Source organism: Coenobita brevimanus, chromosome 70, assembly GCF_032717465.1.
Source record: "Coenobita brevimanus isolate Jiangsu-jjx chromosome 70, ASM3271746v2, whole genome shotgun sequence".
Classification (NCBI taxonomy): domain Eukaryota; kingdom Metazoa; phylum Arthropoda; class Malacostraca; order Decapoda; family Coenobitidae; genus Coenobita; species Coenobita brevimanus.
This window is the reverse complement of record NC_137023.1, coordinates 36,772,126-36,785,531: the sequence shown is the minus strand read 5'-3', so window position 1 is coordinate 36,785,531 and position 13,406 is coordinate 36,772,126.

Here is a 13,406-nt window from a genome sequence, read left to right as displayed (position 1 = left end):
CGATCGATAATAATTCGTGCAAATTCGCCACAAAAGTCAATATACAGTATATATCTCCTATAACCACCCACAACCTGAGGTAGGATCCAGAAACAAGGAAAAGAGTAAGTGTAAATGTGTGAGAATTATCAATCATATATCTAACGAAATGGGCCACATAATCATCCACGTCTAGTCCAAGCCCCCGGAATCCTCGCCCCATCTCACAGGCCTAACCATAAGCACGTTTTTTTTTTTCAATTATTTTTATTTAGGTAGGTAATTATTTTCCTCCCAGACCCATGATAAATAGACAATGGTAGACATACATTAAAATCCTAATTAACTGATGAGACGGATAATTACTCACCTTTGAAAATACATCTTCTTTTCAACCAGCTCTAAGTTAAATGGTCCTAACCCCCTATTACTACAGCATGGGAAAACAGGACTTACCGTTAGCTGTCATAAGGTCGAATTCACCCTTGTAGCGACGTAACATACCTGAGGGAGAGAGAGAGAGAGAATTAGTCCATTTTTTTTTTTTAATAGTTACTTTTGTTTATTATCACTATCATTATTATTCGTACCCCTGCTGCTACTGCTTCCATTATTTCAACTTTATTTATTTAAGCATTTATTTACTTATTAGTATCATTAATCATCCCCATTATTAATTATTATACATTATACTGAGAGAGAGAGAGAGAGAGAGAGAGAGAGAGAGAGAGAGAATCATTTCATTCCTGACGTCAATAGGATGTGATGGATAACGTAGATAAAAACTGAAAAAAAAATAATAATAAAATAGCCATGTGATAAAGGCATACTGAAAAACACACCTCTTCCCACTTTAATTTATTTCACATAAATTAACACTTCCTTCTTCGTATATCTGGGTAATTTATTCAGCCTTTCGCTATACTCCGTTTACTTTAACTGGACGTAAAACTGCCATGTCCCTGTCTTGAACGCTGAGGTGTAGTAAGAGATTAAAAACAGAACATGATGCTAGTAACGAGGAATAGGAAGCAACAGTATTGTCTATTTTGTCACCTGGAATCGGGAAATGGGAGGCAAAGAACGAAGATCTAAGCCAAGTTATAGTGAATGAACTATAGATTTTACTGTGAAAATTCCCAGCCACTAAAACCTACCCAACCTAACCTAACCTAACCTTACCTTACCTTTCCTTACCTTACCTTTCCTTACCTTACCTTACCTAACCTACTGTAACCTAACTTCATCCCTCCATCTCGTTACTAGTCTCCACCTCCTCCTAGGCCCCTCCACCTCACTCACATAAACTCTTCTAGTTAGTCTCTTATTCTCCATCCTCTCCACTGGGTCAAACCATCTCAGAGTAATTCTCTTGCTTTAGTCACAGCCACATCAGTACCACAATGCTCTTGTACATCATCATTTGTCTGTCTACCTCTCCATACAACTCTAAAGTACATGCTCCTCTGAAATAACTCGATTCCAATGCTCTCTTGACTTGTAGGTATCCTCCTAACAGGGGCAACATCCTAATCCTGATTCCTACCTAAACCTGAAATTGGTTACATTAAACACTTTTCTTATTCATAACTAGAGAACCATATTTCTAACGGGTAAATACTGAAGAGTTATGTGGTGTGCATGAAGTTGAAACAAAAACTGAATAAAAAAAATGTTTCATCCAAAATTACCCCAACAAGTACTAGTAACGAAAAAAGTAATATATACTCTAACAACACACCAGTGACAATAAAGACAATAACTAGTATCCGCAATTTCTGAATACAAGTATAAGAAAAATAATGAATGTAAATAAATATGTTTCCCACCAAATACAGCCTTCAACTTGAGTTTTCTCTCTCCAAGATATTTTCCGTTTTCTTTGGGGGGCCGTCTTGGTACTTTATAGGAGACTCAAGTGAATTAATCCAGCCTCGCAGCCTTCATACCGTATATTACAGTTCTCTGCTCAGTCGTGATCGCCAATTTTTCTGCTGTCTTTAGATAAGGTAAGGCTAAGTTGCCATCATGATGTCAAGACAGGTTTGATACAGCCTCCAATAACACCTTCACTACTAGGGTATTCTCCTGATTCGAAGAAAATTTACCTGGCAGCAGCAAGAGTGAAGTAAATGGAAATTTGTTTATGCCAGCGCAAGACAACAGTTTGTTCACTTTAACGTGGAGGAGGTTATGACATTTTACAGTCTCTTTCACGTAGCACTGGGGCAGAATAATACCATACTAACTTACATTTCTACCGGCACTTCTTCGTGACTACCACCATAATCAAACGATAATCTCTTGTTATAGCTCAGTATCCAAGACGGGTTGGGGGTGGGGGAGCTTTTTATGCCTGGTTTAAGTGAACAGAGTCTATTTTATCCACCCCCATAAAAAGCCTTCCCAGAAGAAAAAAAAAAAAAAAAAAAAAAACGCTCCTTGAGGGGAAGCAATCACCTGCCAACTAAGGGAGTGAGTGGCTAAAGGGACAGAGGTGGGCAAAAGAAGTGAACACTAAAGGTAGAAGTGAATAAAGGGAGTGAAATACTAAAGGAAATGAAGTCACTAAAGGGAGAGAAGTGACTAAAGGGAGTGAAGTGACTAAAGGGAGTGAAGTGACTAAAGAGAGTGAAAGGACTAAAGGGAGTGAAGTGACTGAAGGGCGTGAAGTGACCAAAGGGAGGGAAGTGACTAAAGGGTTGCTAACACATTGGCACACACACACACATATCGGAGTGGGGGCGTCACAGTCGAGTTATGTCATTCTCATGTCACTACTTTCGCTGCCATCATCTGGTTACTCAAATGAAGCTTGCATAACCTCTCTCTCTCTCTCTCTCTCTCTCTCTCTCTCTCTCTCTCTCACACACACACACACACACACACACACAGCGCAATACAAGCGTAACCGCCTCAGTGCGTATGTAGGGTAATATGAGGGACATGGTTGAGTAGCGTAATGCGATATTGTGTGTGTGTGTGTGTGTGTGTGTGTGTGTGTGTGTGTGTGTGTGTGTGTGTGTGTGTGTATGTATGTATGTGTGTGTGTGTGTGTGTGTGTGTGTGTGTGTGTGTGTGTGTGTGTGTGTGTGTGTGTGTGTGTGTGTGTGTGTGTGTGTGTGTGTGTGTGTGAGAGAGAGAGAGAGAGAGATTCCTTGATTACAAAAGACATCCAAATACAAAGCTAGTTCCGCACAACAAAAGACCCAACCTCGACATAAAAATAAATCACTTGTATCACCACATAAAGGACAACATAACACAATAAAAGAAAAACTTAAGCACAGCAGCTGATCCACGAAAGGAAAGTTAAGAAAGTTCCCCCTAGCACCGACACTAACTAAAAAAAAAAAAATAAATGGCAGGAAAATATGAGAAGGAACACCAGGCAGAAGGGGAAAAAAATACCAGGCGGGACTTGGCGATGCAGATGTGCTTGAGGGAATCTGACGGTGAAAAGTTAGTGTTTGCTCAGTGATGCCTTGTGTGCACATTTACAGACTAATTCGAACACACACACACACACACACACACACACCTGCCAGCACTAGACACATTCACAGCTCCACAATTCACATCTCAATCGACCTATCGACAGGCAGAGACACACGTAGACAGTTAGATGGATGGACGGATGGACAGTTGCACATCATCAGAAAAACAGGTACACAAAAGAATGGAGAGAGAGAGAGAGAGAGAGAGAGACAGACAGACAGAGACAGAGACAGAGAGAGAGAGGGACAGAGAGAGAGAGAGACAGAGACAGAGAGAGAGAGAGAGAGACAGACAGACAGACAGACAGACAGATCTCCAACACACATGCACACAGCCAGCATCTCAGAGCCGTGACCTGGCCCGGTGCCCTGGTGAGGTGACCTGGGGTAGGCGTTCCCACACTCCATATTAGCTTCCTGGCCCAAGGCATCTACAACTCCCCCCCCCCTCTCTCTCTCTCTCTCTCTCTCTCTCTCTCTCTCATCCATACCACTTATCATATTTCTCTTCCCTTTTTCACTCTCATCCACTCTCTCTCTCTCTCCATATTTCTTCTCCTCTAACCATAACTCTCCCCCACCCCTCTCTCTCATCCATCTCCTTACTTTGCCTCTCCAACCTCTCTCTCTCTCTCTCTCTCTCTCTCTCTCTCTCTCTCTCTCTCTCTCTCTCTCTCTCTCAAGGTGTGGCAGCCCCGAGGTAACTGAGTATAGGCAGCTCACATTCCTCCGGGCCACCTCACGGATATTTACCCAGGTCAACAGCAGTATTCCAGATGCCTTTGAAGATGCCGTAACACCTCTCCCTTTGCGATTTATTCTGCACGTTACATTTCACTATCCCTTTGTATGTTACTGGTGGAAACTGAGCTGATATTAAAACGACCTAACATGCAAGAGAATGTCACGGTGTAATACGCAAAATAAATCGACAAGGAAGAGGTAAAAGCCTCCTCCGCCACTTATGGATACTCCCATGGCTTCCACAGAAACGAGTTATAACCCTTTCAATCCCATGACCTATTTTTCGTTTTAATCAGGCCATTAGCTGACGAAATGACTCTGGGCATAGACTAGGCAACCCGTTCCCTTAGGTCCAGCAATCCTCCTACTCGCTTTGCATCGTGGCATGTGTTGCAATGGAGTTACTGAAGGCTTCATTAACTCCTCTAATTAAAAAGGCTCCTCTAAGCTGAACAAATATTAATGCAAGTAATGCAAAACAACAACAACATCAATGGTAGTAGTAGTGGTGGTAGTAGTAGTAGTAGTAGTAGTAGTAGTAGTAGTAGTAAGAAGAAGAAGAAGAAGAAGAAGAAGTAGAACAACAACAACAACAACACAACAACAGAGGTCCTCGGGCTGAAAGGATTAACGTTGCAGCTGGTGGACATAAACAATTGCTAGCAACCTTGATAACACAGTATTGATCATTTCGGGACAATAACATAACTGGCTACACAACACAACAATAAAGGTCTCCTGGCAGGATAAACTCATTTTGGTCTACACTGGATAAAACTAATTTTGAGAAACCAGAAAAAGAAAGTTATGTGTGACCTTAATATAAACCGAAAATGTTGGTGATTAAAAAAAAAAAAATGCTTGAAGGTAGAGATTATTCAATATTATACACCTTAGACACACATTTTAAAACCAAATGATATGTAACTTGCTTGAAAACTGAGAAGTGGTGTACAGGGATTTCGTCTATTTCTCACGACATCTTCAGAGTAATACAAGAGTCAGGGGTACAAAGGAGCTTATAGGGCCTTCCAATACCATCTCTATATGAAACTGTTAGGAATACACTAAGAGGAGGACGTTGCAGGGAAATACAGGAATATACAAAGGAGTACAAAGGTAAGCAACAAGAACTGACCTAATGGTGCTTAAGAGGCTATTTGTAACAGAGACGACAATAACTATTTCAACTAATGATATGAGATGAAGATAACGATAGTAAAAGAAGTCTCCCCTCCCCCCGCCAACCAAATTTGAGGAGGAGGAGGAGGAAGAGGAGGAAAAAGAGGAGGAGATATTTGAGAGTACTGGAGGTTATGAGGAACAGGCTGTGATGATGATGATGATGATGTAGATGATGATGATGATGATGATGATGACGATGATGATGTAATTATGACTATGTGAGGTTATGAGGAAGAGAGAGAGAGAGAGAGAGAGAGAGAGAGAGAGAAGAGAGAAGAGAGAGAGAGAGAGAGAGAGAGAGAGAGAGAGAGAATGGTAGGGCTTACAGGAACGGATCTGGACTCTTAAACTTTAACCTCCAGTAACCCACACCGCACCACTCTGATCACCATGCAAATTATTCTCTCTCTCTCTCTCTCCCTCTCTCTCTCTCTCACTCTCTCTCTCTCTCTCTCTCTCTTTCAGCCTAAAAACAGCCTGCAAATGGTCATCTACACACACACACACAACTATTTTTCACTGAGTGCTTGTGATGGTAAATAAATAATCAATCATATACTGACACACACACACACACACACACACACACACACACACACACCGATAAGCCAATGACTATATGCGTTTGTGTGGGTGGATGGACGGGGGAGGGGGAAAGGAAAGGTAATGGGGAAGGGAAGGAGAAGGAAAAGGGAGGGAGAGAGGGACGGGGTGAGGGGAGAAACGAGGAGGGCGAGGAGGAGGAAGAGAGAGGATAAGGACAGATGGAGGGGGACGGATACGAGAAGGGAAGGAAGGGGGGGAGGAATGAGGAGGTGGAGAAGGAGGGGAATGAGTGCAGTAGGAAATGAAGGGAAGCTGGGAAGGGGAGGAGCGGGTGTCGGGGGAAAAGGGAGCGGAAGGAAGTGTGGAGAATGCGGAGGTGGAGGGAGAAGGGAGAGGAGGAAGGGGATGGGGAAGGTGGACGGGGCAGGGGGGGGGAGGGAAAAGTGGAGGGGGGCGGTGGCATGAGAGGGGATGGGGGTGTGTGGGGGGGTGCGTGCAGTGAGAGGTGAGGCAGACTCCAGCACATTACACTGACATATGACTTAGACTTGCACTAGTAACCACCAGCAACACATCTGCTACCTGATATATGTGCGAAAGTGTCCTCAGCTTACACACACACACACACACACACACACACACACACATCTCTCTCTCTCTCTCTCTCTCTCACGCACAACAATTCGGACGAGCACGTTTCTGTATGTGTTGAATGTTTTTACCATGCATGTCAGGTCTTCAGCGGGGGGTTGGGATGGGTAATTGTGTGTGTGTGTGTGTGTGTGTGTGTGTGTGTGTGTGTGTGTGTGTGTGTGTGTGTGTGTGTGTGTGTGTGTGTGTGTAACCATCACACACCAACAAATTCCACAACAAGTACCATTTCTGTTATTATCTTTCTGCAATATCTCTAAAGTCTCACACAAGGCACAACGTAAAGAAATTGGCCTTCGGTAAGGGCATATTCCAGCAGTGTCATTTCCCCCGAGGCTTATGAAGTTTTAATAGAAGTAAATGTGTTGCTGAATTTCCTTGCATCCGTGAATCCTGCATTATTTTTTTCATCCAAGTGTATCAAGCCTTACAAGATAGATATAACCTAATGAAAAACAAGACAGATATAACCTAATGACTAGAATACTGACAGTTTCTGGGGACTGTTACTGAAATTTGTGGAGCTTAAAGACTGGTTGATATTTTTTCTATTTTAAGTTACTATTACTCAAAGATCTATGGATACAGCTTGAACGTGTATGCTTCGGCTGCTCCCCCGTATGAAAAGTGTGTACATCTGCCGCTACCATACACACATACATACATACTAGCCCACATACATACATACAAAACAATACATACATACATACATACTGTCGGTGGCTTCTCTGCAGTTGTATTGTATTTTTTTTCACTATCCAACAAGGTCAAAACAGGTAAAGGACGAGGACGGATGAATAACAAAGGCATAAGAAAGAAAGGTATCCATCATGTACAATATCATGGTAAACAATGAATAAACATCGTTCACTGCAGCCTACACCGCCTTCCATATATTTTCATCTACCAAAATGTTGAAATGAAGAAATATGGAAAACAACTCTCGACCCCTGATCTCGATTTTGTATCCACCAGAGTAAGTACCCCAAACCGTCAGAAAAATACTACAAAAACAATAAATATAAGTGTCCCACAACGAAACACACACACACACACACACACATACACACACACACACAAAGGCGACACTATTTCCTCTCCACACTGTCTAAATTTCAACTCCTTATTTTAGAAAGAGCTTAAGCTGGAACTTCAAAAAAATACACAAGTAGCTCCAGAAAGTATACAAATTATTTTTAAAAACCAATAAACTGTTCCAATAAGTGATAAATAAGTAGTTCACTGAGTGCAGAAACTTCAAAAAAAAAAAAAAAAAAAAAAATGAAAACTGAGTACCAAATGTCGCCCTAGGACACCGCGCTGATGAACAGTGGGCGAAGCAAAAAGAAAATTGTGTTAAATTGTGTATTGTTAAAAATTAGCAATATATATATATATATATATATATATATATGGGTAAGTTTGTGCTGTCTGGACATTGCTACTCTTCACCCTGCCCCTGGGTGGGAAAGGAGGTCCGGATGATATATATATATATATATATATATATATATAAAGTCTGTCCTATCTATTCATCAGTTTTATATTAATCCTACACGAGTTAGAGCTAAATTCAAGATTCTCTCTCTCTCTCTCTCTCTCTCTCTCTCTCTCTCTCTCTCTCTCGTGTGTATGTGTGTCCCGGTGACTGCTATAATGGGGCAGTTGTGAGAGTTCTGGGAGGGGTGCAGGTAAACACAATTATTTGGTTCACTAGAGCCATCACCCTACTACCATCGTGTGTGTGTGTGTGTGTGTGTGTGTGTGTGTGTGTGTTAGAGAGAGAGAGGGGGGGGAGGGGGTAACCAAAACAAAGCAGTATATTTCTACCCCAGTTACACAACACACGAACACTCCACAGCACACTACCTTATTATATTCCCACTCATTTACCTTCATTATAACTACACAGCACTAAAGGTAAATACTATAATCGTCAACTAATCATAGGTTAAGTAAAGAGAGAGACACTAAGCACTGCAATTGTTGCCTGGAGAAGAAAACAACAATGTCTAAGATTATTATTATTCTTTACTAATATAAGGAAAGATTGACTGACAGATGCTTCACTTTTCTGTCCCTGTGTCTCTCTCAACAACCCCTCTGGTATTTCCTTCCTTCTCATCCTCTCTCTCTCTCTCTCTCTCTCTCTCTCTCTCTCTCTCGGTCCTGTGACGTGTGGCGTCAGCAAACAAATGGAGAGAAGGAGCGAGTGTGACAAAGACGGTGACGGATTAAAAATTCTTGACTATCGATCAAAACGTGTGTGTGTGTGTGTGTGTGTGTGTGTGTGTGTGTGTGTGTGTGTGTGTGAAAATGTGTATGTGTATAAAGCCACTCATCACTCACTTCCTCCCCCATCACAAATCACCCACTGCGACGGTCACGCCGTATGACCATATATTATACTGACACACACACATACACACACACACACACACACACACACACACACACACACCACTCTATATCACAAACTTACAAAAAACATAAACAAACAACAAGAAACAAGACTGGACCCATTGCACTAAGGAAAATCAATAATGCATCATGTAAACACAGAGCAACATACACCCACACCCTAGATATCACACCTCCCTGCACCATAAAACATCGCCAAACACCACACAACGGTATACACATTACAAAACACACAAAGCATACACCAAATAACACTGCATATATACACAACACTTAAGATTTTACACAACACAAACATTACATCAGATAAAACACCATACATCACAACATATACACACACAGCATCACATACACCCCGCACTGCAACAAACATCAAGAAGCATCAACAAATAACGCAAAAGTTTTACCGTAACGCAACACCACAAAACACTAAAACATACCAATCATTGCACACACACACACACACACATAGAAATATATATATTTTTTTTTCGTTACATACTATACGGGCACATTAATATTTCCTTAATCAACCTGAGAAGGCCTTTGCGTGACTGTGTGTGTGTGTGTGTGTGTGTGTGTGTGTGTGTGTGTGTGTGTGTGTGTGTGTGTGTGTGTGTGTGTAAAATAAAGGAAAATAAAATATTTGCAAAATTATGAATGTGTGAAAAAAATAGGAAAAGGAGAGTATAATGGATGAGAGAAACAGACAGTGAAGAGAAATGAGTAAATAAGAATATGAATAAAAATGATAATGGGAATAAAAAAGTGATGAATGATGAACAGTGAAGGAAATGAGTGGTTGAATGGCTGGCAGAACAGGTGAAATTGGGAGTGAGTAACGCTTAGTATGGATGAGAAAATGAGTGAGCGAGTGAGTGAGTGAGTGGATGAGTGAGTGGCAGAAAATGAGTGACGGTGAGAATGAGCAAAAGAGTGAATGACAGCAAGTGTGAGTGAGTGAGTGAGTGAGTGAAATAACTGACAGTGAGTAGGAGTAAGTGTGAGCGAGCGATTTGCGTGAGAGAGAGAGAGAGAGAGAGAGAGAGAGAGAGAGAGAGAGAGAGAGAGACAGACAGACAGACAGACTGAGTGAGTGAGTGAGTGAGTGAGTGAGTGAGTGAGTGCGTGCGTGCGTGCGTGCGTGCGTGCGTGCGTGCGTGAGTGAGTGAGTGAGTGGCAGTGAGGTGAGGGTGCGAGAGTGGGAGGCTGAGGTGTCGTCTTCAGCTTTTTAAAGGGATGTTACTGATCAGTGGCTGGGCCGTCCTCTCCCCCACCTACACCCTCACACGCTCACACCTACACACACCGACACACACACACACACACACACACACACACACACACACGTTATCCTCACTCTTCATCACCTGCCTGCCACTCTGCTACTCTAAATTGGCCTACTTTTTCCTGGTCTCCCAAAACGTGACTCCAGTTATAATGTCATTTTCTAATTTCATATGAGACAAAGGGCTTCTCCAAATGTCAATAAATTCGTCTCGAGGTGCCTAGAAAAGACTAAGACTAACTAAGACTGTCTATACTTCTGGTGATCCTGCTGTCGTCTGTTTACCTTTTTGAAGATGCTAGTTGGCTTTGTTCCTCCGTGACACTTTTATACTACCAAACACCCATACGAACAGACATGACTCTCTCTCTCTCTCTCTCTCTCTCTCTCTCTCTCTCTCTCACACACACACACACACACACACACACACACATACACAAGCACCCCCCCCACACACACACACAGTACACATAACCAGCCTCACCACCCACCTATATAGCCGAGAACTATACAACTGCTGCAAACTATTACCATACCAGCTAACTTGCCGCTACTCTCACACCACTGCACCACTACCACACACAAATACAAATTAATGCATTCTGGCCCGTCTAATCTTAACTAAACTTTGATCTAACTTAACCCAGCCCCATGTCTCCTTATCTAACTTGGACCATGCTTACGTACTTTAAAATTACTACACTTTACCTAGCCTGGCATAATAGCACAAACCTAACCTCCTTTGAAAAAAAAATAAAAATAACGGTTAAATAATACACAATAAACCCTATCTTCAAGTAACATCGCTTCATATAGCATGGCCAAATATTTATCTAACCTAGCCTAACATAACCTGACCTACTCTAATAGCTATCTGTCAATTTCTTGGCCTTTTCAGAACGAAGGTTATTGCACTTTGATCCTCCTACCTAACGACGATTCATTCGCTTTGGGAAGGCCTCTCACAGTGAACGCTTTATATGCGATCTCCATAACCCGACCTAACCCAACCTAAACTAACCTAACCAAACCAAACCAAACCTTGATAGCAGGCTGTGAAGCCTATGCCCAGAGTCGGACACATAAAAAAAAAAAAAAAAAAAAAAAAAAAAAAAAAACAAGCCCAACCCAACCAAGACTAATCTATTCCAACCATATTAACCTAACTCATAACTAGTCAACCAACCTCAATCCACCTTAACCCACTGAATCCTATGCCGTCGTGTAGCATTTTGTTTTGCTGGCTCGAGGCAATTTTACTCAACTTACATATAGATATTTCGTAATGAAGGGGTTAATGAAGGCTATATCTAACTCCACCATTTCGAAGGTTAACTCCAAAGGTGAATAAAATCATCTAAAAAAATAGCAGGAAAAAAGTAATAAATAAGTTCTGGGACTAAAGGACTTAACTTACGGTAACCTCCCTTCACCTAGCCACCTCAAGGCCCCTCACTTCCCCTTCTAAGGGTGAAACCGGGTGACATGAAATTTATATAGTGAAATTTGGCCCTTACGACACTCGCCATGGGAAAATGTCTTGGCGGCGCTGGTGAGAGTGGAGGGTTTTTTTTTCTGCTTTGTTTCTTCACTGTAATTTATTCCTCTCGCTTAGAAACACAGGGGACTTGGTAACGTGGGACTGAGCACTGTTGATTTTATTGTTAATGTAATCGTAACGGTAACGCGAGTAATTTAAGGAGTATCCAGCAAATTAGATAAACAGACTGACAGATATACATAGATAGACAAATACACACATGGGGACAAAGATATACATAGACAGATAGACAGACAGACAGATACAGACACACAGATGCCCATGTATCTATATTAACCTGACCAGACTATTAATATTTACCTATCTTTCTAGTCGTCTATTTATCTCTATTTTTTTTTTTTTATGTGGAGTTGAACAGTGCCAGTTTCATGGGCTATTCTACCGTCATATTAAGGTACCAGTAACGACATTATTCAAGGCACCTGACGCCACTCTATAAATTCCGCTTTCTGTGTTTTGAATTAACTTTTTCTCCGGTTCAACTGCATTGCTTCATCCTATTCCTCTCAGTTGGTCTTGTACATTCTCCCATAACTTCAAATCGACTCATTTACACTGTCCCTGTCTTCTATCCCTTTCTCGTTCTTTAATAATTGTCTCATGCCTCTCTCCTGCATGAATACTCGTACATTCCTCAGTTTCACTCTCACTAAGCTGCCGTTCTCCATTCCATCCCGTTCCACTTTTCGTACGCCATACCCAGAATTTCCAAATTGACAAGTTTTTCATTCTAACTGCATTTTCCCCTTCTTCTATCAATCTATCCTATTCTGCATCTCAAACTGCCCGACTCTTTTTTCCTGCATTCATTCCTCTGTTCTACCCTCACTAACCTGCTGTCTTCCATTCCATCCCATTCCAGTTTTTGTACCCCATATCCAGCCTTTCTGACCTGACAACAGTTTAACATTCCATCTCATTCCACCCTCTATCACCTAATTCTAAACTTATCCTCTTGAATCAAACGACATATTTTATTGGTTTGTTCCTGCTACTTTAAGCATCACTTTATTCGGCACAGGAAAGATCTACTAAATGGATGGATCAATAAAGGGTATTTCTAACCTCTTCAGTCCGAAAAGTTTATCCTAATCTGTATACAATCGTCTGGATAGCAAGAATAAACTAATAAAAACACCGTTATCTGACTAAACGGTTTCATGGTAATAAGAAGAAAATACGGACGATCTCAAGGGAAGACGCAGTACCCGAAGACAAGCTGGGCAATACGAAGGAGATAGATAAAAATCGAGATCGTTTGAACTTCTCGTGGTCACTTCTATTCCATACTCTTTTCAGATTTTCGTCCTGTTACTGATTATTTCACGTAGCTCAGTGGCGGAAAAAGGCAATACCACGGTTCTACATCCTTTCCACAGCACTTCTTCATGACCAGCATCATATTCTTGAGTTGGTTTATTGCTGAAACTCAGGATTCAAGATGGAAAGACGGCAATTTTAGGCAGACAGAGTAAACAGAGTATAGTATTTTCGCTAGCCTGAGACTGGTAATATTCTCATCTATAACTCCATC